At 42.8% G+C, this 21882-nt stretch overlaps 1 protein-coding gene across 1 annotated transcript in view; it reads right to left on the bottom strand.

The window, feature by feature from the left end:
• IGSF3 (immunoglobulin superfamily member 3) overlaps window positions 1-21882 on the bottom strand; it is a 132657-nt gene that overhangs the window by 60478 nt on the left and 50297 nt on the right. The gene's annotated exons all lie outside the window — the stretch shown is intronic.

The following is a 21882-nucleotide window of genomic DNA, read 5'->3' as shown; positions in this document are numbered from 1 at the left end:
AGCCGAGTCTTAGAGGAGGCCAGGGAAGCCGGGTGACCAAGGTAAGGAGGGAGAGGGCATCCCAGGCAAGAAGGACAAGAGAGGTGATGACCTGAACAGAAATAATTACAACGTTTGCAAGAATGCTTGAAAATATAATAAAAAGGTGTGGGAAACTAGGAGAAGAACATGGCAAACCGCTCCAGTATCTTCGCCAAGAGAACCCCAAAGGGTCACAAAGAGTCAGACACGACTCAAAAATGGCTGAACAAACTAGATAATGGGAAGATGAAATCTAGTTAGGGTGGGGAACTGTCAGAGGAGGAAAGTCAGGGAAGAATTTATAGTGGAAAGAGCATTTAAGAGATCCAAAGATAGGCAGGACTTGAACACTTAGAAATGTAGCAGAGCAAAGGGTGTGGCACTCTGAGCATTGGAAACAGGATGAGTAAAGGCACACAAGCAAGAAAACATGGGATACTTATTGAAGGAACAGTAAATCAGCTCATTTGATCTAAAAACTCGTTTGTACTTAAAAGGAGATTATTGTTATCGTCAAGTCGTCTTCAGTCCAACTCTTTGTGACCCCATTTGGGGGTTTTCTTGGCAAAGATACTAAAGCAGTTTGCCATTTCCTTCTCTAGCTCATTTTACAGATGAGGAAACTGAGGCAAAAAGGCTGAAGTGACTTGCCCAGGGTCACACAGCTAGGAAGTGTCTGAGGCCAGAGTTGAACTCATGAAGTTGAATCTTCCTGGTTCCAAAGCCCAGCACTCTATCCACTACCACCTATCTGCCATTTTAAAAAGTGGGTATGGTATTAGATTAGACTCTTAAAGTTAGTTTAGTACCAAATTGTAGAAAGCCTTGAATGTCAGGCTAAAGGATCTGGACATAATTTTGAAGGCAAAAAGGGAGAGATGATTGGGAGGAGGGCAATGATGTAGTCTGACCCATGAATCAGAAAGATTCATATGGAAGCAATATGAAGAATGGGAGAGGCATCATGCTAATAAAGACAGGCTGCCTCAGAAGACCCAGACTGGAGTCCGGGCTCTAACCCATACAGTATATATTTAACTCTAGGCTAGCCATCTAATCTCACAATGCCTTGGGTGGCTCTCTAGGACTCAACTGCAGAGAAGCTATCAGCAGGAGTGGGTGGAGAAAGCTTCCTCTTCCAGTAGTTCCTTTATCCATACTAATGAAATCACATTACCAACCAGTCCCTATCTCTAAGAAGGATAGATAAGCACTGTATGTGTCCTAGAGTGGAAAGGGCCCAGGCTCCAGGAGCCTGCCTCTGATGCTTTTACTACCTGTTTGTCCTTGGCCAAGTCCACTAACAAGTCCAATGGGCCTCCATTTCCTCATGTGTAAAATTAGGAGGTTGGAAAAGATGGTTTCTGGGATTCCTTCTAGCTCTAATCCAACAAGTCTGTGAGCTCTCTCTCTTTCATTACCATTTGTTCCCTTCAGGTTTAATTCTCCAACAGGACTTCCCTGTTTTCCCCAGTTCAATCAATCAATAGGCATTTATTGTTTACTCCGTGCCAAGTACTATACTAGGTGCTGGAGATAAGAGAAAGGCAAAAGCAAAAACAAACAACAAAACCACCACACTTCTGTCCTCAGGGTGCTTATGTTCTAATGGAGTACATACAAGATAACAGGTATGAATGGAAAGCAGGCAATCTCGGAGTGAAGTCACCAGCAGTGGGGTGGGAGAGGAAGGCAATAATATACCCAGAAAGGTTTCTTGCAGAACGTGGCATTTCAGTAAGTCTGGAAGGAAACTAAGGAAGACAGGGTGTGGAGGTGAGGAGGGAGGGAACATTCCAGGACACTGCCAACTTCTGGTGAAATGGATCTATCTTCCTTCCCTCCTTCCCTCCTCCATCCCATAATTCTGCATTTATTTGTGCATATCCCATCTTTCCTAATCAGCAACCATGCTGAATCCCTTCCCCAAGCCCAGAGTACTTAATCAATAAGGGGGAAGGAAATGTTTAGTTTTTGGAATGTGTATCCCCAGGGCCTAGTACAGTGCCAGCCAGATAAGGTAAATGCTTAGAGATGGACAACCAACCACCCTAGGCAGACTAGTAGAGAAAGCAAATGACTAAAAGACAAGGATATGTACCCTGGCTATGGTGAGCATGGGGAGGGGGTGGAGTTGGGAGGAATTCTAGCATGTTTAGGGGAATGCTATTAATGCTGGGGATGCTGGGAATGCTGGATGACCAAGGAGTCAATGCTAGATAGGGAAGTAAGTAAAACCAGGAGAAGGACTGATGAACTGGAGCAACAGCAAGGGGTGAAGTGTCCAAAAGTCAAGAAAAGAACAAGTTGCTTCTTAGAAACCTCCCAAAGAGTCTAAACATTAACCCGGCCCTCCCACAATCAGCAGAGAAGATCTTAATGTGGCTTCTCTTTGTATTCTCAGATCTATCCTTCCCTCCCTTTTCCAATGCCACCCAGGGAGGCATTGTTTATTTCTCCTCCTTCTGCTGGCCCACAAAGGGCACTGGGCCAGAGTTCTTGTGAATGGCTGCCCACCATAAGCCACTGCATTCAAACGTAAATCTTGAGGGCTGGAATATAGCCACCTGCCACAATCTCCAATGAACTGACAACCAAGGAAAAATGGATACAGCCAACTGAACAAACCCTTAACAGCTACTGTCAGGCTGCCGTCTAAATCACAACACTCAAACCAGTATCCAAGAGGCAAAGCCTCCCCTAGACCAGTCCAGTCAACCCCACTCCTTCCATATTACATCCCTTCCAGGATTGGGGGCTCAAAGAAAAACATGGGTTCACTAATTTAGAGCTAGAAGGGGTCCAAGAGGCTACCTAATCCAACCCCTCATCAAAGGCCAAAGAAGTTAAGTGACTTGTTCAAGGTCATATAGGTGGTGGGTAGCAGAATCACTCAATGAAAATGCAGGGCTCTTTCCACACTGCCTCCTTGTGGCTATCAGAGTCTTCCCTTTAAAGTGTACATTTTCTAATTTTTTGATTTCTCCTGCCATCAGATGATTTTCCTACGTACCTTTTTGGCTCCTTGTGTTATAGAAGCAGCACATTCGATGCTGCCTTGGAACTCTTTATAAGCATTGTCTTATATTCAAGCTAGAACTGTAATCCCATGAGTTAAGCAGTTCAAGGATTATACACACATTCTGCAGATGAGCTAAGTAAGCCTCAAACAGCCTAAATGTAGGCATTTCAAAATGGATATTCCCGGAGACATGTCAAACTCTGCAGTCCAAAATAGAACTCGTTATCTTTCCCCCCAAGCCCACCCCTCTACCAAACATCCTTATTTATGGCCAAAGCAAAGCCATTCTTCTGGTTTCCTAACCTCACTATTATACCCAACTCTCCCCCTCTCCCTCACCCATCATATCCAATCAATCACCAAATCTTGCTGTTTCTCTCTCCATTATGTAACTCAGGCATGTGACCCTTTTTTCTTTCCTGATACAGCTCCCTCCTGAGTTCAGGCCCTTCACCTAAACTATTCCAAAAGCTTCCTAACTGGTCTCCGAGACTCAAGCCTCTTTCCCCTCTAATCGATCATCCATACAGAGTGATATTCTTTAAGTCAGAATAGACTACATCATTCCCCTGCTCAAGAAGCTTCTGTATCTCCCTATTTACTGCTAGGAACAAATATAAACCTTCCTACTGGGCTTGTAGGTCCTTCATTTGGCCCCAACCTAGAGTTCTATACATACATCTCTTCCTGTTCCACTCTATAGCCAAATTACTCAGAGGGCTGTCCATATCCTTTCTCTGCATCTTGGTACCTGCTCTGCCCCATGGCTGGAGGGTACTTCCCCTTTACCTCTGCCTTAAATAACCTTTCACTTCCTTCAAGACAATGTACATGAAGCCTGTCCTGATCTGCCCAATGGCTAGCACCAGCCCTAAAGGCACACAGCAGATATAGCACTGGACCTAGATAGAGTCAAGAAGACCTGGGTGCAAACACACTCTCAGACAATTACTAGCTGCGTGACCCCGGGCAAGTCACTTAACTTGTCTGCCTCAGTTTCCCTATTTACAAAACGGGCCTAATAATAGCACCTACCTCCCAGTGAGGATTTAATCACATAACATTTTTAATGCCCTTAAAACAGTGCCTGGCATATAGTAGGTACTTGTTTGTTTCCTTGTCTCCTCTTTCCCTCATGTATATGGCATTTCCAATGGAATATAAGCTGCTTGAGAATAAAAACTGTTTCATCTTTTTGTATTTTTATCCCTAGTACCTGGAACATAGTAATAACTTACTAAATACTTACTTGATTGAATATGGCTAGGAGAATTGGTTCTGGCCCAGTAAACAGGTAAGCTAACTCAAATATAACCTCCACAGATTTTACTTTCTTTTCTTTTAAAATTATATCTTTTGTTTCTGCATTGCCTAAGTTTCTCCTTGTAGCCTTCCAGGAGAGCCATCCCACATAACAAAGAATACTTTTTAAAAGAAAAGAAGAAGAAACAATCAGTAAAACTGATCAGTACACTGAGAAAAATCTGAAAATAAATACAATTTTCTAGCAGGGGTGGGGAACCTGTGGCCTCGAGGCCGCATGTGGCCCTCTACGTCCTCAGGTGTGGTCCTTTGGATTCCCCACCCCTGGAAAAGAGGGAGAAACATTCTCACATCTCTTCTTTGGGGCTATGTTTGTTCTTTATAACTTTGTGATATTCACTTTCAATTGTCTTGTGGCTCGTTATTTCCATTTTCTTTGTATATATTTATTTTCTTGGCTCTGCTTACTTCATTCTGTATCAGTTCAAATCTTCCCATGCTTCTGGGTTGTTCCTTACAGCAATATGATAATGTTCCATTATATTCATGTACCACAATGTGTTTAGTCATCCACTAGTGAAGGAACATCTACTTTGTTTCTTTCTGCCTCAAAAAGTGCTACTGTAAATATTTTGGGGTACATGAGGATTTTCTTTCTATTAATAACCTCCTGGAGTATAAGTGTAATCTCTAGGTCAAAAAGTACAGACATTTTAGTTGCTTTATTTGCATAATTCCAAATTGCTTTCCAAAATGGCTGTACTAATTCATAGCTCCACCAACAATGCACTAGTATGCCTATCTTCCCACAACCTCAATAAAGGTTATTTTCACTATGAGAGTCAAGCAGGACAGCTTGGGCAAAGTGGGTAAGTCATGAGGGCACAAAAAACTGCAAAGGGCTTGGGGCAGGGGGCAAGGTGTCGAGGGTGAGTTTTGCCCTCTGAAACTTTGGACACTCCCAGTCCACAAATCTCCCAGAGCCGACCCAAGGAACACATTTTTCCCAGGTTGCAACCTCCCCTCTCTACTAAATAAACTCCAGTGGCTCCCTATTACCTCCAGAATCAAATGTAAAATCCTCAATTTGTCTTTAAGCGCTTCACAGCCTAGCCCCTCCATACTTTTCTAGACTGAGGCTGGTCCTCCCTCACTTCAATCCAATTCATTTGCCCAACATGGCATCACCTCCCTGGTGTCATGGCCTTCTTCAAGAACGAAGGACAAACAACAACCTCTGTCTTCTCACAAGTGACTCCCCTTCATATGCCCTACCATCAGTGACATGAGGCTTCTTGGTGTTCCCTGACCATGACACTCCCCTTCCTCATCTTCATGCGTTTCTACTGGCTGTCCCTCATGACTGGAATGCACTCTTGTTTCCTCCTTATCACCACCTCTTGGTTTCTCTGGCATCCTTCAAGACTCAGCTCAAATCCCACCTTCTGCAAAAGGCTTTCCTGGTCCTTTCCACCCTTCTGAAATATATACCCTTTCCAAATCTTGTACATACCGAGTTGTCTGCATGTTATCTCCCTCATTATAATATTATCTCCTTGAGCGCAGAGGCTGTTTTTTTGCCCTTTTGAAAGATATTCCCAGTACCTGGTACACTGTAAGCGATTAAATGCTTTTCGATGATGATGAGGAGCCCTCCCCCCTTCCCTCCACTCCTGAGAGTAGGCAAGGTGTTTGAAGTCAAAGAGCATTTCTGGCTATAAGCCTCAGAAGGTTCTACTTCAGCTGCTCCAGACTTCAGATCAGCAGGGGACAAGCTTTCGAATCCCATCCATCCCAAATGCGGCACCTGACGCAGTAATGAGCTTAAGCATACCAGCTACTATTTATACACACGATAGATTACCTCCCCAAGATACTGCCCCTGGAGTCCACAGGGTACTTTGGAAACATCACACATGACAAGAACACCTGATAATTGGCGGACAACACAGGCCCCACTCTGCAAGGCAAACAGTGATAAACAGACTGATTAGGAAGCTGGAGCAGGCGGGTCAAATAATCTGCCCATGCCCCAAGGCAAGTTCTGTAGGGTATTGGCAGAGCCGAATAACGTACAGTACTTTAAATCTCAGGTGCCAAATTCTAATTGTTTGCAAGCTTCCTTATTGTTATTTGGGAGGGGGAAAAGAAAACCCAGTGAGCTTAAAAATAATGAACTTTATGCTTTATATTAATCATTTAAACCACCCTCCTCCACCTCACTTAGTACTTCTGATGCTGTCGAAAAGCATAAGGTCCCCATTTTAAGGCTTCTGGCTTTTATACATCAGATCTCCCCAATTCTGACAAAGCCAACCTCTGACCTTGCTGTTCCCTCCAGCTAACCTGCAACCCAGGGACTGCTTTCTCCCATTCACGAATCAAGTCCTTGAACATTCTTTCTCTACTTACTACACCTTTATTCCCTCTTCACATTCCATCTTTGATCCTTTGCAAACTGGTATCTGCCTGCACCATTCCATTGTAACTTAGCTTCCCCTCGGGTCCCCATGGGTCTCTTCCTAGCTAGCTTCAATGCTCGTGCTCTCTCCCCTCAGTTCTCACATCCCACTGGATTCTTCTGATGTTTCTGCCAATGCTTACCGCCTTGCCTTCTCCCTTTTGGCATTCTCACTAGCCTCCACTTCTGGGACATACACCAATCTTAGTTTTTCATCTCACTTTCTGAGAGTGGTACTTGAAAGAGCATTGGATTTGCAGTTAAGAGGCCACAGGTTCAAACCTCAGTTTTGTCGTGTACTGTGGGCAAGGCCCTTTGCTTCTAAAGCCTCAGTTTCCTCATCTATAAAATAAAGGGGTTGGACTAAGGGATCTCTAAAGTCCTTTCCAACTCTACAATCCTCTCTTTTCCCCCACCCAATAATTCTAATTACCTCTCACTATCCCCTCAAATCTCAAGCAAGAGAGCCCTAAGTTAAGGTTTAAAGGCTGGCTGTGGAACAACCACTGAGGCAGAGTGTGCAGGTGCCAACTCCTGAGCTCTTTTTTTTTTAAGTACACTAGCTGATTATTAAAAGCAGCTTTGGCTTTGTTCTTAACCTGCCCTGTCCCCCAAAGCCTCTGTCCCCTCATTCCATCTTCTTAAATCCCCTTCCTAGACTGCAGCTTTCATCTCCTTTCTCCTTCGTCCTTATGAGGGGAGGTAGCATGGCAAAGGGGAGACGATACTAACTAGACCTGGGGTTAGGGAGACCTAGGTTCGAATCTGAATCCTGACATTTAATAGCTGCACTTCCATAGGAAAGTAATCTATTTGAGGCTCAGTTTCCACATCTCTAGAAGGGGTATAATAATAAATAATGACTTTAAACAATGACTTTACAAACTGTAGTATATGAATGTAATGAAATATCACTGAACTGTAAGAGATGGCGCTCATGAAGAGTTAGTTCGGAGAAGCACAGGAAGATCTGTATGAACTGATGTATCCTAAAGTAAGAAGAACCAGGAAAACAATTAACACAATGACTATGATGATGGAAACGGAGAAAACAATAACCAAAAAAAATTCTGAAACTGAAGCTATGTAATTACAAAGACCAACTCTGTCCTCCAAGAGATGAGAAAATGTGCTTTCCTCTTTATGGGCAGAAAAGAGTGTGCACGTGCACAAACGCATACATGCTCTCTCTCTGCATCTTTGTCTCTCTCTGTGTCTCCCTCTCCCCCCAGCTGATGTGGTTTTTAACTTGGCTGAGCTATTCTCCCTCCCCTTTTCTTCTTTGTTAGAAGGGACAGCTCATTGGGTAAAAAAGAAAAAAAAAGGGATATTGAAAGTGAGATGAAAACAAAATCGATGAATAAAAACATTAAAATAGCCTACCTATCCATGTAGAATTTCTCTCCCAAGGGTGTTATGAGGCTCGAAGAATTTTGCAAAAGCAGAAATGTCTCAGTTATTATCATCACTAACTCAATACCACCATTAATTGACTTATTAAATAATATTGGTTCAGATGAATCTCTTCCCCTTCAGTCACAAATTAGGAAAATACTTTTTATAACTGTCTATTGTTTATGAATATATATATAGAGTGAAATATGTATGTGAATATAAGTGTATGTACATATACACACACATATATGTACACATGAATGAATTCAAATCCAAACTACGACACTAGCTGGGTGATCCTAGGCAAATCACTTAACCTATGTTTGCCTCAGTTGCTCAACTGTAAAATGGGGATAATAACAGTACCTACATTGCAGGGCTGTTGTGAGGAACGAGATAATAATTGTAAAGCACTTAGCACACAGAGCCTGACACATAGTAGGTACTACATAAGTGTTAACTAGTATTATTATGTCACTGCACCTCTCCTGCCTCAGTTTCCTCATCTGTAAAATGGGGATAGTCATAGCACCTACTTACAAGGTTGTGGTGATGACCAAGTAAATTAACAAACACAAAGCACATGGTAAACTTTAAAATGCTGTATAGATGTTAGCTATCATAATCACACATCACTTTAAGATACGCAAAGCAGCTTCAAGCCTGGTGGCTAGCCACTGTCACTTTAGATTGTGGTCTGTACAGTTCCCAGCAATGTCACATACACCCCAAGGATGAGTGACACATAGATGGCTGTAACTGCTGCTGCTGCTGCTGCTGTTCCAAGTGCCACCACCACATTGATTGATAGAGCACTATTATACCAAGCATATACAAGATAACAAAGTAGATACAAGGTAACCCTACAGGGAATGCTGCAAAGGCCTCCCTTAGCAGGTGGAATTTGAAATCAATCTCAAAGGAAACCAGGATTTTCAAGAGGCAGAAGTGAAGAAGGGCTATATTCCAGACATGAGGAACAGCCAGTGCAAATACATGGAGACAAGAAAAAGAGGACCATGTATGAGGAACCCAAAACTGGAGAAGAGTAATATGGAAGAAAGATTGACAAGGTAGGAGGGGCCAGGATGTAAAGAGCTATAGATGCGCAATGGGACTTTATATGCGATACTTGGGTTAACAGAGAGTCACTGGAGTTTCCTGAGTAGTGGCATGACACCGTCAGGACTTTATTTTTGGAAGGGCAGCTAGGTGGTGCCATAATACCTTTCAAAGAGCACTGGCCCTGAAGTCAGGAAGACTCATCCTGCTGAGTTCAAATCCAGCCTCAGACAATTCCTAGCTGTGGGACCCTGGGCAAGTCACTTAGCCATATCTGCCTCAGTTTCCTCCTCTGTAAAAAGAGCTGGAGAAGGAAAGGGCAAGCCATTCTAGTATCTTTACTGAGAAAACCCCAAATGAGGCCACAAAGAGTTGGACACGACTGAAGTAACTGAACAACAACAAAGATGCTTTAGGAAAATTACTTAGGTAACTGTGTGGACATTGGATTGGAGAGAGGAGAAATGAGGCAGGGAGATCAATTAGCCAGCTAGTGGGGATGGTAAGATCAAGGGAACCTTTCCCAGGGTTGCATTGGAGGTGTCAGCCTTCACCTGAGCCTTGGGGACAAGCAAATTCCCCTAGTATCTTTCCCTTATCATTACTACCTCCTGCTCCATGTTTCTGGGATGTCTCCAGTTAATCCCACATGGCCTTCCCTCAAACACCCTAAATGAAAGCCTTTCTGAATTGATAGGCTTGTCTAATTTTTCCAAGACTCCCCTTTAATCCCAGTAATAGACCCCCAAAAGAGACAATAATGAATCTGTACTGAGCCCTGGAAGTTGCTTTGCAAAAACGAAGTAAAATAAACAAACCAAACAAAAACCAACCAATACTCCTCCATTTTCCTTAGCATTTAGCTCTATCTCCCGATGCTGCAACAAGCCCAGTCAACTAGCATTTATTTTTTTCCTTTTAAATTTAATTTTAGTATACAACATTCAGTTCCACAAGCTTTTGAGTGTCAAATTTTCTCCTCCTCCCTCTCCTCCCCCCTCCCCACCCAAGACAGCATGCAATCTGATATAGGCTCTACATATACCTTCACACTAAACATATTTTCACAACAGTCAAGTTGCAAAGAAGAACTACAACCAATGGAATGAATCATGAGAAAGAAGAAACAAAACAGAAACAAAAAAGAGAGAGAGAACAAATCGTTTTGCATTCAGATTCTTTCTCTGGATATAGACAGCTTTTTGCAACATGAGTCTTTTGGAGCTGTCTTAGAACCTTGGATTGCTGAGAAGAACCAAGTCTATCAGAGTTGGTCATCACAGATACAAGGTGTTTGTAATTATGTACGATGTTCTGCTGGTTCCGCTCCCCTCACTCAGCATCAGCTCATATAAGTCTTTCCAGGTTATTATGCTCCTCATTTCTTATAGCACAACAGTATTCCATTACATTCATATACCACAAATTGTTTAGCCATTCCCCAATTGATGGGCATCCTCTTGATTTCCAATTCTTTGCCACCACAGAAAGAACAGCTATAAATATTTTTGGGCATATGGGTCCTTTTCCCACTTGTATGATCTCTTTGGGATACAGTCCTAGAAATGGTATTGCTGGGTCAAAGGGCATGCACATTTTTATAGCCCTTAAGGCACGGTTCCAAATTGCTCTCCAGAATGTCAACCAGCATTTATTAAAGCCCCTACTATGTGCCCAGCACTATAACTAGTGCTGGGAATACAAAGAAAGGCCAAAGACAAAAAAAAAAAAAACAACCCCTGCCCTCAGGGAGCTCACAGCTTGATGGCAGACACAACATGTAAATAACAACTTTGTGCAAACAAGAAATAGAATAACTGGGGGATAATCTCAGGGGGAAGGTATTAGCATTAAGAAGGATTGGGAAAGGCTTCTTGAAGAAGGTGGGATTAAAATTGAGACTTGAAGGAAGCCAGAGAAGCCTGGAGGTAGAGATGAGGATGGAAGAGGCATGGGGATCGACCACTGAAAATGCTCAGATATAGGATATGGAGTGTTTTGAGGAACAGCAAGGTCAGTGTTACTGAATCAGAGATTATGTGGAGGGGAGGAGGTATAAGATACCTAGAAAGGTGGGAAAGAACCAGGGCTTGAAAAGTGAAACAGAGGATTTTCTATTTGAACTTGAAGGTCAGAGGGAACCACAGGAGATTTCTGAACAGGGAGATGACATGGTTAGACATACACTTTAGAAAGATCAGTTTGACAGCTGAGTGCAAGACAGATTGGAGTGGGCAGAGACTAAAGACTATTGCAATTATCACAATGTTGAGATGGGAAGTGATGACGACCTGTGTCAAGGTGGCGGCTTTGTCAAAGGAGAAAGACAGTGATGGGAGAAAGGGGAGGAGAGATATTGTGAAGGGTGATGTGCCAGGACTTGGCAAATGATTGAGTATGGAGGTTGAGAGAGTGAGGAGTCATGAGTGACATCTAGGTTTCAATCCTGGATGATTGAAAGTATGGTGATGGCAACCTTGGCATTAATAAGGAAGTGAGGAAGAAGGGAAGGTTTTTTTGGGGAAGATAATGAGTTCCGTTTTGGACACGAAGAGTTTAAGATGTCCACAGGACATCCAGTTAGAGATGTCCCAAAGGCAGTCGGAGCGGTAAAACTGATTATCAGAGGTTAAGGAAAAATGCTCATTAATGGAAGGCTCTAGTTATTCGAGATTGGCCATAAAATGGGCTAAAGGCAGGCTTATTAACAGGGAACTCAGTTCCTTGGCCTAGTGAAAAATCATTTTTCTTCATGGCGCGATTAAAAATTCATAGTACTGTTAAAAATAAAAGAGATGTCTACTGACCCGCAGAGCACCACCCCCATTTTGTAGGAAAAAAGACTGAGGTTCAAGGGGGTAGGTGAGTTGGCCATGGTCATGAAGCTGGTAAAGAAAAGTGCCAGTATTCAAACACAGACCTTTGGATTCTCCTAAAAACACCCACTTCTTCCTGCTCTTGACCCCACCTTTCAGAGCCCTCTGTAACCATGTAATGGAAGACACTGGACACCAATACTGAGCCATCACATTTGACAGAAGATTACATCAATGTATACTTTGGGAAGGCATTTAATTCCTACATATTTTAAAGGAAATGCATCTAACCTCACTCAAAATCTCAATCAACAACATAAACAAAAGCTCCCAAGTGGCCTTCATCAGCCACAAAGGTTAAGACCTGGGACCTAACTCACGGAGCTCATCTCCAAAGTAGCTGAAGACAAAGAGTCAGAAGAGGGCTCGGCTGTTAACCTGGGAAGCAGCCAATTCATTCCCAATCTAAGCACTTTGAATCAATAAAGGGCTTGGGAACATAATGAAAAGTGTATTCAAGAAGGTATTGGTAAAATGGAAAAGAACATTGGACGTGGGAGTTGGGAGAACATTAGCTTTAGAGCTGGAATGGACCTTGGAGGGCATGTAGTCTCGTCGTTATTCAGTCCTGGCAGAGATACTGGAACAGGTTTGCCATTTCCTTCTCCAGCTCATCTGACAGATAAGGAAACTGAGGCAAAGACGGTTAAGTGACTTGCCCAGCATCACACAGCTGGTAAGTGTCTGAGCCCAAATTTGAACTCAGGCCTTTCTGATGCCAGGCCCCAAGCTCTATTCAGTGAGCCACCTAGCTGCCCCATGTAGCCTACCCACCTTCATTTACAGATAATAAAGAAAACAGAAAATAGAAACGCTAAGTAACTTGCTCAAGATCACACAAGTGTCAAGTGGCAAAGCCAGGATTTCAATTCAGGTCATCTGACTCCAAATCATACGCTTGTATTATTCCAAGCCATTTATCTCTCTCTCTCTCTCTCTCTCTCTCTCTCTTTCTCTCTCACACACACACACACACACACACACACACACACACGCCATACTACATAAACATATGCATATATACACACGTATATGTGCGCATACATGTGTGTACATAGATATATAGATATATGTATATGTGTATACATACACATATACATATATACATATATATGGTTGGTTGTCCTACATTCTCGAAGAGGACCAAAATGACATCACTATGCTAGAGTCAAATTTCGGTGTGTCGAGCTGTGGCTGATCAGACCAATATGAGCTCGGAATGCTCTACCACAGGTCAGGCACAAATAGTCCATGTGAACATTTGGGGTGAATACTCTAAATTTGCGCATCCTGGGTCTCCTTTGAGCTGTTTCAATTCGGCTTTGCTCATAGAGCACAGCACCTTCTCTGATGAGAGCACGCCATACTGAGTGGTCCTGTGCCAGTGTCTCCCATGTCACATAATCAATTCCAAAGTTCTTAAGAGAGACCCTGACATACACACACACACACACACACACACACACACACACACATATACATATATATATACACACACACACACACATATACATACACACACAGACATATATAGATGTGCGGTGCAGTGGACCTACTGGGCATGTCACTTAATCTCTCCTACCTCTCAGGAGTTATCATCATCAGATGAAACCATATTTGTAAGATGCTTGGCACAGTGCCTGGCACATAATAGGTGCTGTATGAATACTTGCTTTCCCTCCCAAATATGAGCATAAATAAGTCACTTTCTCTCTCTAGGCTTTAGTTTCCTCACCTGTAAAATGAGGGCATTTGAGAAGGTGTAACAACAATGCTACTTGCCGCCACTGTGGCTGTGTAAGGTCAACAACACCAGCACACAGGAGGGCTACTAGCACAGGTTCTTTGATCTGCTTTTCTAAGGAAAGCAACTTTAAGGGGTTAACAATCACACTTTAATTAAACATACATATATCATTCACTTAGTTCAGTGGGAAAAGTCAGCACCCTGAACTTCAGAGAAAACATAAACAGAAATTATAGAAACAGAGCAAATAAACACAAATCAACAGACAGGCTTCTAACTGTCTGAGCATAGCAATACATACACAGTGACCAAAGAGAAAAGCAACAACATCTGGGTTTTTCAAAGGGGGACGGTCCTTAACGTCTATCCAGAGTCTCCATACCAACACTCTTCCAATGCAAAGCAAAACCTCCTGCAGTTCTGAGAGTTCTTGATTCTCAACTATCAATTCTGAGTTCAATGGCTATTTTCTGGGTATAAATTACCCTTCTTCAGGGCTCAGGGACTTCACACCTCTAATGACCTAATTAGCAAAAGGGTGTGGGCCTTCCCTACAAACAAAGGCAAGACTCAATCAAAGGCACCTGACTGCCTTAGTGCTGAGAAGCACTCCAAAAGAAAAAAACAGTAAAAAGTCCCACTTTGCTTGCCCTTACACAAGGTCTGGTATTCTTGACCTGCGTTCTATAAACTTTAATTGAAAACTACATTTCAATTTCTTTTGTAATCTTATGAATTTTATTTTAGGCATTTAAAAATACTATTCTAAAAAGGGGTCCATAGGCTTCCCTAAGGGGTCCGGGACACCAAAAAAAGGTAAACAACTCCCTGGACTAAGTCTTACAATCCAATGAACGAACTTCAGGACATTCAGTCTAACCAAACATGACCTCATTGATCCCTGTAACAGCCCTTGGGAGATAGGTGCTATTATCTCCATTTTACAGTTGAAAAAACTGAGGCAGACAGATGAAGTGACCTGCCCAGTGCTGTGTCTACTGCACCACCTAGTACGTGTGTATATGTATGTATGTGTATATATGGTTGCATGTATATATAGAGGGATGTATATACATGTACATATACACACGTGGGTGTTTGCATCTGTGTGCATACATACATCTGTATGTGTGTGTATATGCATGCATATCTATGTATCTACACACACGTATGTGTCTGCATCTGTGTGTATCTAGAATCACAGAGATCTATAACGTGAAGAAATCCTGCTAACGGAAATGACAAACACTTGCTGTTTTTGGAATGAGAGGTGCATTTTCTGGCCTAACAGAGTAAGCTGCTGCTGCAGGTACTTCTAAGACAAGCTTCCTTTTAAACAAATTCCAAAAACGCCGCTTGTGACCACCAGCACTTCAGACTCCTCCCAAGCCCATCTGCTGTGAGGTCACCCAGAGCAGCCTCAGTTATCCTGTGGGGAGGTCCTGAGGAGGATGTCTGGGGGTGGTCTGAAACCAGGCTCCTAATTCATCCCAGACTTAGGTCTTTCCCAGGACTTAAGCGGTGCCTTGGAAAGCACTTTCAGGAGAAAACAGGACCAATAAAGAAATTGCCCACACAGAAAGCCTTATAAGGAGAGCAATATGTACCAGACATGAGATTCCCTAATACCCTGGATAGCAGCATACGGGAAGGTGGATTCAAATAGATTAATTTTTAATCCTGCCCTCCAAGTTTTTCTGGCCCTTGTATTTCTGCTTGCTCTAAACTTAGAAAGGGCCTTAAATGAGATCTCAAGGAAAAAAAAAATCCAAGTCATCACTCAAAGCTGACCTAACCCCCAACAGGATTAACTGCCCATACCAGTCTAACTAACAGAGCAGAGACCCCCCCCCCACACACACACACAAATAAATACCTTCTAGGGGCAAAGGGATGACTGACGCCTCACTTATAGAACCCCACCCAGCTCCAAATCAGAGAGGCCTATGGGCTGGAATTCCTGACACATCAGACAGGGAAAGTGCTTTGACAAAGTTTAAAGCCTTACATAAAGGCTAGGGGGGATGATTACAGACTACTAGATTCACTTTTTGAGGCAGTGATTATAAGGGATTACAGAGCATGAGTGGATAATTTCTTCAATCCAGATATCACTGCCAGGCTCACTGTGAGGAAATGAATGTTGTGGTCAGGTAGAGAGTGGAAAATAGCTAGAAATGCAGATCAATAGAGAATGGTGCAGAATTGAAATTTGGGGTTTCTCTCGAGCGTATCTGGGTGTTGCAGACAAAGGCACAGTTGCTGGCTGGTCCCTTTAATGCCACACTCAATAGATGCAGGCCCGGGGCAAGATGCCAGTGTACCTTCACTCCAGTCAAATGGGACTGTTATGATTTAAAGCACTCCTGTTTATAAGATAGATTTTCCTGGGATCTATCCAAGACAGGCACTTACCACCTTCTAATGAAAGGAATTAGGGCATCAGAGCAGGTCCCCAGTTGATGGAAGAATAGCGCAGCTTAGAAGGGGGTGGGGGAAATGTTAATCAAGGCCAGAATCCCAAGCTGGCTTTATGATTTTGGCCAAGTCACTGGACCAGGGAAGTCAGGCTTCCTTCAGGACTCAGATGAAATCCCACCTTCTGGAGGAGACCTTTCCTAGCCTTCTCTCCCCCTAGTCCCCACCACTGCTAGCACCTTCCTTTTGAGATGACTTTCCATTTATACCATATATATCTTGTATGCGCATAGTTGTTTTCATGCTGTCTTCTCCATTAGATTCAATGAGCTTCTTGCAATCAGGGTTAAGTGATTTGCCCAGGGTCAAACAGCTACTAAGTGTCTGAGGTGGCATTTGAACTCAGGTTCTCCTGACTCCAGGGCCAGTGCTATATTCATTGTGTCACCTAACTGCCCCCTTTTTTCTGGTCAATGAGCTTCTTAAGGCAGGGACTGTTTGTTGTCTCTCTTTGTATTCCTTAGAGCTCAGAAAAGTACCTGGCACATGACAAGAAATTAATAAATATTTATTGACTGACTGGGCCTGTAAAATGAAGACTAGGTAAGGCAATATAATGAAAAGAACACTGAACTTGTGTTCAAATCCTAGCTTGGTAGTGATGGGTTATGTCAATTAACCTCCCAGGCCTCAGTTTCCTCATCTGTAAAAGAAACAATTACAGACTAAAAAAACACCATTCTAATGAACCAGGAGTTGGATTAAATGTTATTTTGCCACATTCTCCTAATTCTAGTGCCAAAGGGGGCACTAGGTAGACCAAAGAATAGGATAAAATCCTACAGGAAAGTGGGGGTCAGAAATAAGTACACAGTCTGGGGGTAATGGGGCCAGTCAACATGGAATAACAGACTTGAGTTGACAAAACGTAGTCATCCACAATCAGCTAACATCCAATGTACCAATTCTTGTAAAAACAGCAGTGATAAGCTGGCCAAACCACAGCACAGAATCTATCTAGACAGGGACTCTGGTCAGAAAGTCAACCAGGAAACTGAGAGGAGGAGGGAGATGGAAGCACCCAGTCAACCTTGGTGAGTGACTTCCTCCTCCAAATCACTTTACACAGTTACTGGTTCAAACCAAGGCCTGTTCACTCTTCTCTGGTTACATCTCTGCTTGGGGGATGAAAGGAGCAAGGAGGATGTGGTTGTTGTCTTCAAGCATTCAAATGGACTGTCCTGTGTGAAAGGGATCTGACCTTCTCTGTTTGGTCCCCAATGGGCAGAACTAAGGATACTGGGTCAACGGTGTTCGAAAGGTAAATTTCGACTTCATGTGAGGAAAAAACTCCTAACAATGAAAGACAGCAAAAAGTGAAATGGGATACCCTGAAGGTGCTGGATTTTTCCTCCCTGGAGATTTCCCAGCTGAGGTTGGTCTGGATGATCACTGGACAGATATGTCACAGAAGGAAATCCTGCGCAGGGATGGGTCAGACTAGACTACAGCCTCTGAAAACCCTTCCAACTCTGTGGTTCTGTGAAGGAAAAGGCACTGTATTCAATTCTGGGGATATAAAAATGAGCTAAAAGACAGCCTGTGCCCTCAAGAATCTTAAAATCTAATGAGGAAGACAATAAACAAGCAAATATGGGTAATGCAAGCTATGTACAGAATAAATAGGAAGTAAAAAAAAAAAGGAAGGCACTAGGATTAAGAGGGGATAAGAAGGCTTCCTGTAGAAGATGGGATTTTAGTTGGGACTTAAAGTAAGCCATGGGAGTCATGGGAGGTGGAGATGAGGAGAGAGAGAGAGAGCATTCCGGCATGGGGCGGGGGGGGGGGGGGGGGGGGGGGGGGGGGGGGAAGGGGTGGCAAAGGAAAAAATGCCCAGAGCCAAAAATGGAGTCTTGTTCATGAGATTGCTGTTCATGGGACAACAAGGAGACCAGTGTCACTAGATCAAAGAGTATATATAAGGTGTAAGGAGACTGTAAAGGTAGGAGGGGGCTAGATTATGGAGGATTTTGAACACCAAGCAAAGGATTTTGTATTTGATCTGGGAGGCAATAGGGAGCCACTGGAGTTTACTGAATGGGGAAGGGGTGGTGGTGCCATGTTCGGATCTGTGCTTCAGGAAAATTATTTTAGTGGTTGAATGGAAGATATATCGGAGTAGAGAGAGACTTGAGGCAGGCAGACACATCAACAGTCTATTGCAATAGTCCAGGTGCGAGGTGACAAGGGTCTGCACCAGAGTGGTGGCAGTGTCAGAGGACAGAAAGAGACAAATTTGAAAGATGTTGCAAAGGTTAAATCCCAAGCTTTGGTAACAGAATGGACATGGTGGGGGGTGAGTGAGGAACCAAGGATGACATTTAGGTTGTGAGCCTGAGGGACTGGGAGGACGGTGTTGCCCTCTACAGTAATAGGGAAGGTAGGAAGAAGAGAGGGTTTGGGGGACAGGATAATGAGTTCTGCTTTGGGATGTGTTAAGTTTAAGATATCTACTGGATATCCAGTTTGAAATGTCTGAGAGGCAGCTGGAGATTCAAGATTGGAGGTCAACAGAGAGATTAGGCCAGGATAGGCAAATCTGAGAATTATCAGCATAGAGATGGTAATTAAAACTATGGGAGCTGATGAGACCACCAAGTGAAGCAGAGAAGAGAAGAGAAGAGAAGAGAAGAGAAGAGAAGAGAAGAGAAGAGAAGAGGAGAGGACAGGAGAGGGAGAGGAGGGAAGGGAGGGAAAGAGAGAGAAAAAGAGAAGAGAGACCAGGACAGAACTCTGAAAGACAGCTATGGTCAAAAGGTATGATCTGAGTGAGGATCCAGCAAAGGAGATTGAGAAAAAACAGTGTGATAGGTAAGAGGAGAACCAGAAAAGAGTGGTATCTCTAAAACCTAAAAAGAAGACAGTATCAAGGAGGATACAGATAGACATATACACACTTACATACATACACACACATATACACATGGGTAGGAGGCTGCGTGATGGTCACAGAGCTGGTACTTAGCATAGAATGAGAAGAGCAGAATGAAGGTTTCCCCTTCCCAAGTTCGATGGTCTCTCCGCTGGGCCATACTGCCCATCCTGCCCATCACTGGCTTTCTTTTGTTTGCCCTCCCCTCCCAGGCAGATTTCAAATACAGAGTTTATCCCCAAGAAATTTTGGAAAGTATCCAGGAATTCTCTTACTGGCTTTAAAATAAACTATGACAAACGGCTCAGCAGATCTATCAGGCCACATAGCTGAGCAAATGAGATGGCGATTCAGACTATTAACTTAAATTCTATTCAATGCTGCTTCAAATTATGGGGGTGATGGGATGGATTTATCCAGAAATTCTTAAAAAGCCTGGTTAGAAAAATAAAAGACCATCTTTTACAGAAACTAGTTTCTGGCAGCGTGTTTGTGACCAAGCTCCGGCGCGTTTCAACCAAGCTGGCAATGCTTTTGGCCCAGGCCTGGCCAACAGCCTGTGCATCTGTTGTCCAAGGACCAGCCTGGCTCATCCCCAGCAGGTTGGCCACTAGATGAATTATTTGGCCATGGAAACCCATGAAACAAAGAAAAAGAAAAGGCCCTCAGTCCTGTGTGAATCACCTCTTCCACATCTAGCGTGATGGGCCAAATGGCTGAAAAGGGGACCAAGAATGCTTAGAATCACATATTAACTTAGTGACGGATATTCCAAATATCCTGAATCTCTTTTTAAAGGGCTTTTTCCCCGGTGGCAGAATTGATACCCTATGGGAAAAAAAAGCTAGATCACATTCATCCTCGTGAATATATTCAATATAAACAAAAGGAGAAAGAAAGGAGAAAGACAACACATCTAAATGGAAGGAGGGATCACAGGATCTCCCTGGAGACTAACAGAGAAGTTGAAAGAGTTGGCTACATCATGTGTATCTTGGCTTACATCATGGAACATCTTGTTAACAAGATACATTTCAATGGGACACTTGGTCAGGAAGAGCCTTGCAGTACTTGATCACGAGCAGAAAAACCAACAACAACAACAACAAAAAAAAAAAAACAATTGCAGTGTAGACACTGACTGGCATCTGACAGGCAGAGAGAAATTCTGGGAAGAAACTGGCAAGATTCCTTAACCTATATTCTTGACTTGAGTTCAGGGGGTTTCAGGAGAAGAAGAAAAAAAGAAGTTGGAAAAGATAGTAGGGGGGAGGAACCAAAGCTGCCCACAAGGTTTGTCAGAAGCCTCATACCAAGATAGATCCTGAACACCATCCTTAAGTTTCTTGAGAACAGGGATTTTCTCATTCTTTGACACCCAATGCCTAGCACACAAAGGTTAAAATCAAAACTAATTTAAAAAAATAAAAAATAAATAAAAAATAAGAAACATAAAAAATTTAAAATAAAATAAAATTTTAAAAGAAAAACAAAAAATGAAATCAAAACTAATTTAGAAGAATGTTTAAAGGTAAAACACTGCATGCAATTACAACAGTTCCAAGGAACCTATTCAAAACAGTTATGGACTGAAAAGGGGTGAAACTAACACAGGTGAAGACAATGATCTTAATCGCCATTTCTTATAGAAGTTTAATTCACATAAGAAAATTGCTGGGGGAGCCATATGGTGTAGTGGATATAGGACCAGCCTTGGAGTCAGGAAGACCTTTTCCAGTTTTATCTTTGTCACACACTCACTGTGTGACCCTGGGCAAGTCACAGTACCTGAATGCCCTAGGCAGCTTTCTAAGAATTGCAGAGAAGGTGCCACCCTCATTTGGTGAAGGGACTTTCTCATTGAGAGTCTCCTACACCTATGAAATCATAGGTCCATTAAAAAAAAAAAGCTGTCACAATCAAAAAACAAAACAAACCCTGAAACCACCCTAGCTGGTAAATACTCAATCTCCTTGCCAAGTTAGGATATGAGAGATATGATATGATCCCCAAGAAAGATACGATAGCCAAGAGCAACAAAGATTTCGAATACCAGTTAATCTGCATAATGACAGAGATGAAGATAGTGGAAAATGTTAGGTAGCATTGCATTGAAAAACAATACAGGAAAAAACAATTCTCCAGAAATCTTGGCATGAGATCCAACTAAGCCAGGACACCCCAAGTGCCTTTATGACTGAAATTGGAAGAATAATAAATAGATGGAAAATGGAACACATCTGTCAGTGTTTCTGCCATCCATTCATATTATCAATGAAAAGTCAATATCTTATAATCTCAATACCTTAGTACCCATGTGCTACTCAAAGAGAAGAAACCATTTTAAGATTGGTTGGATAAGACAATTTTTTTGTTGTTCAGCCATGTCTGACTCTTTGTGACTCCATTTAGGGTCTTCTTGGCAAACACACTGGCATGGTTTGCCATTTCCTTCTCCAGCTCATTTTACAGATGAGGAAACTGAGGCAAACAGGTTAAGTGACTTGCCCAAGGTCCCACAGCTAAGAAGTATCTGAGGCCACATTTGAACTCAGGAAGATGAGTCTTCCTGACGCCAGGGGCCCATACCACCTAGCTGCCCTCTTTACACACTATATTGGAATAAAAATCCTTTTGCCCAGAGATTAAATGCAGGTCTCCTGGAATAATATAGTCAACTACAGT

Source organism: Trichosurus vulpecula, chromosome 7 (assembly GCF_011100635.1).
Source record: "Trichosurus vulpecula isolate mTriVul1 chromosome 7, mTriVul1.pri, whole genome shotgun sequence".
NCBI lineage: Eukaryota > Metazoa > Chordata > Mammalia > Diprotodontia > Phalangeridae > Trichosurus > Trichosurus vulpecula.
The sequence above is the reverse complement of the archived record's forward strand: the minus strand, read 5'-3'. Positions and strand labels throughout refer to the sequence as shown.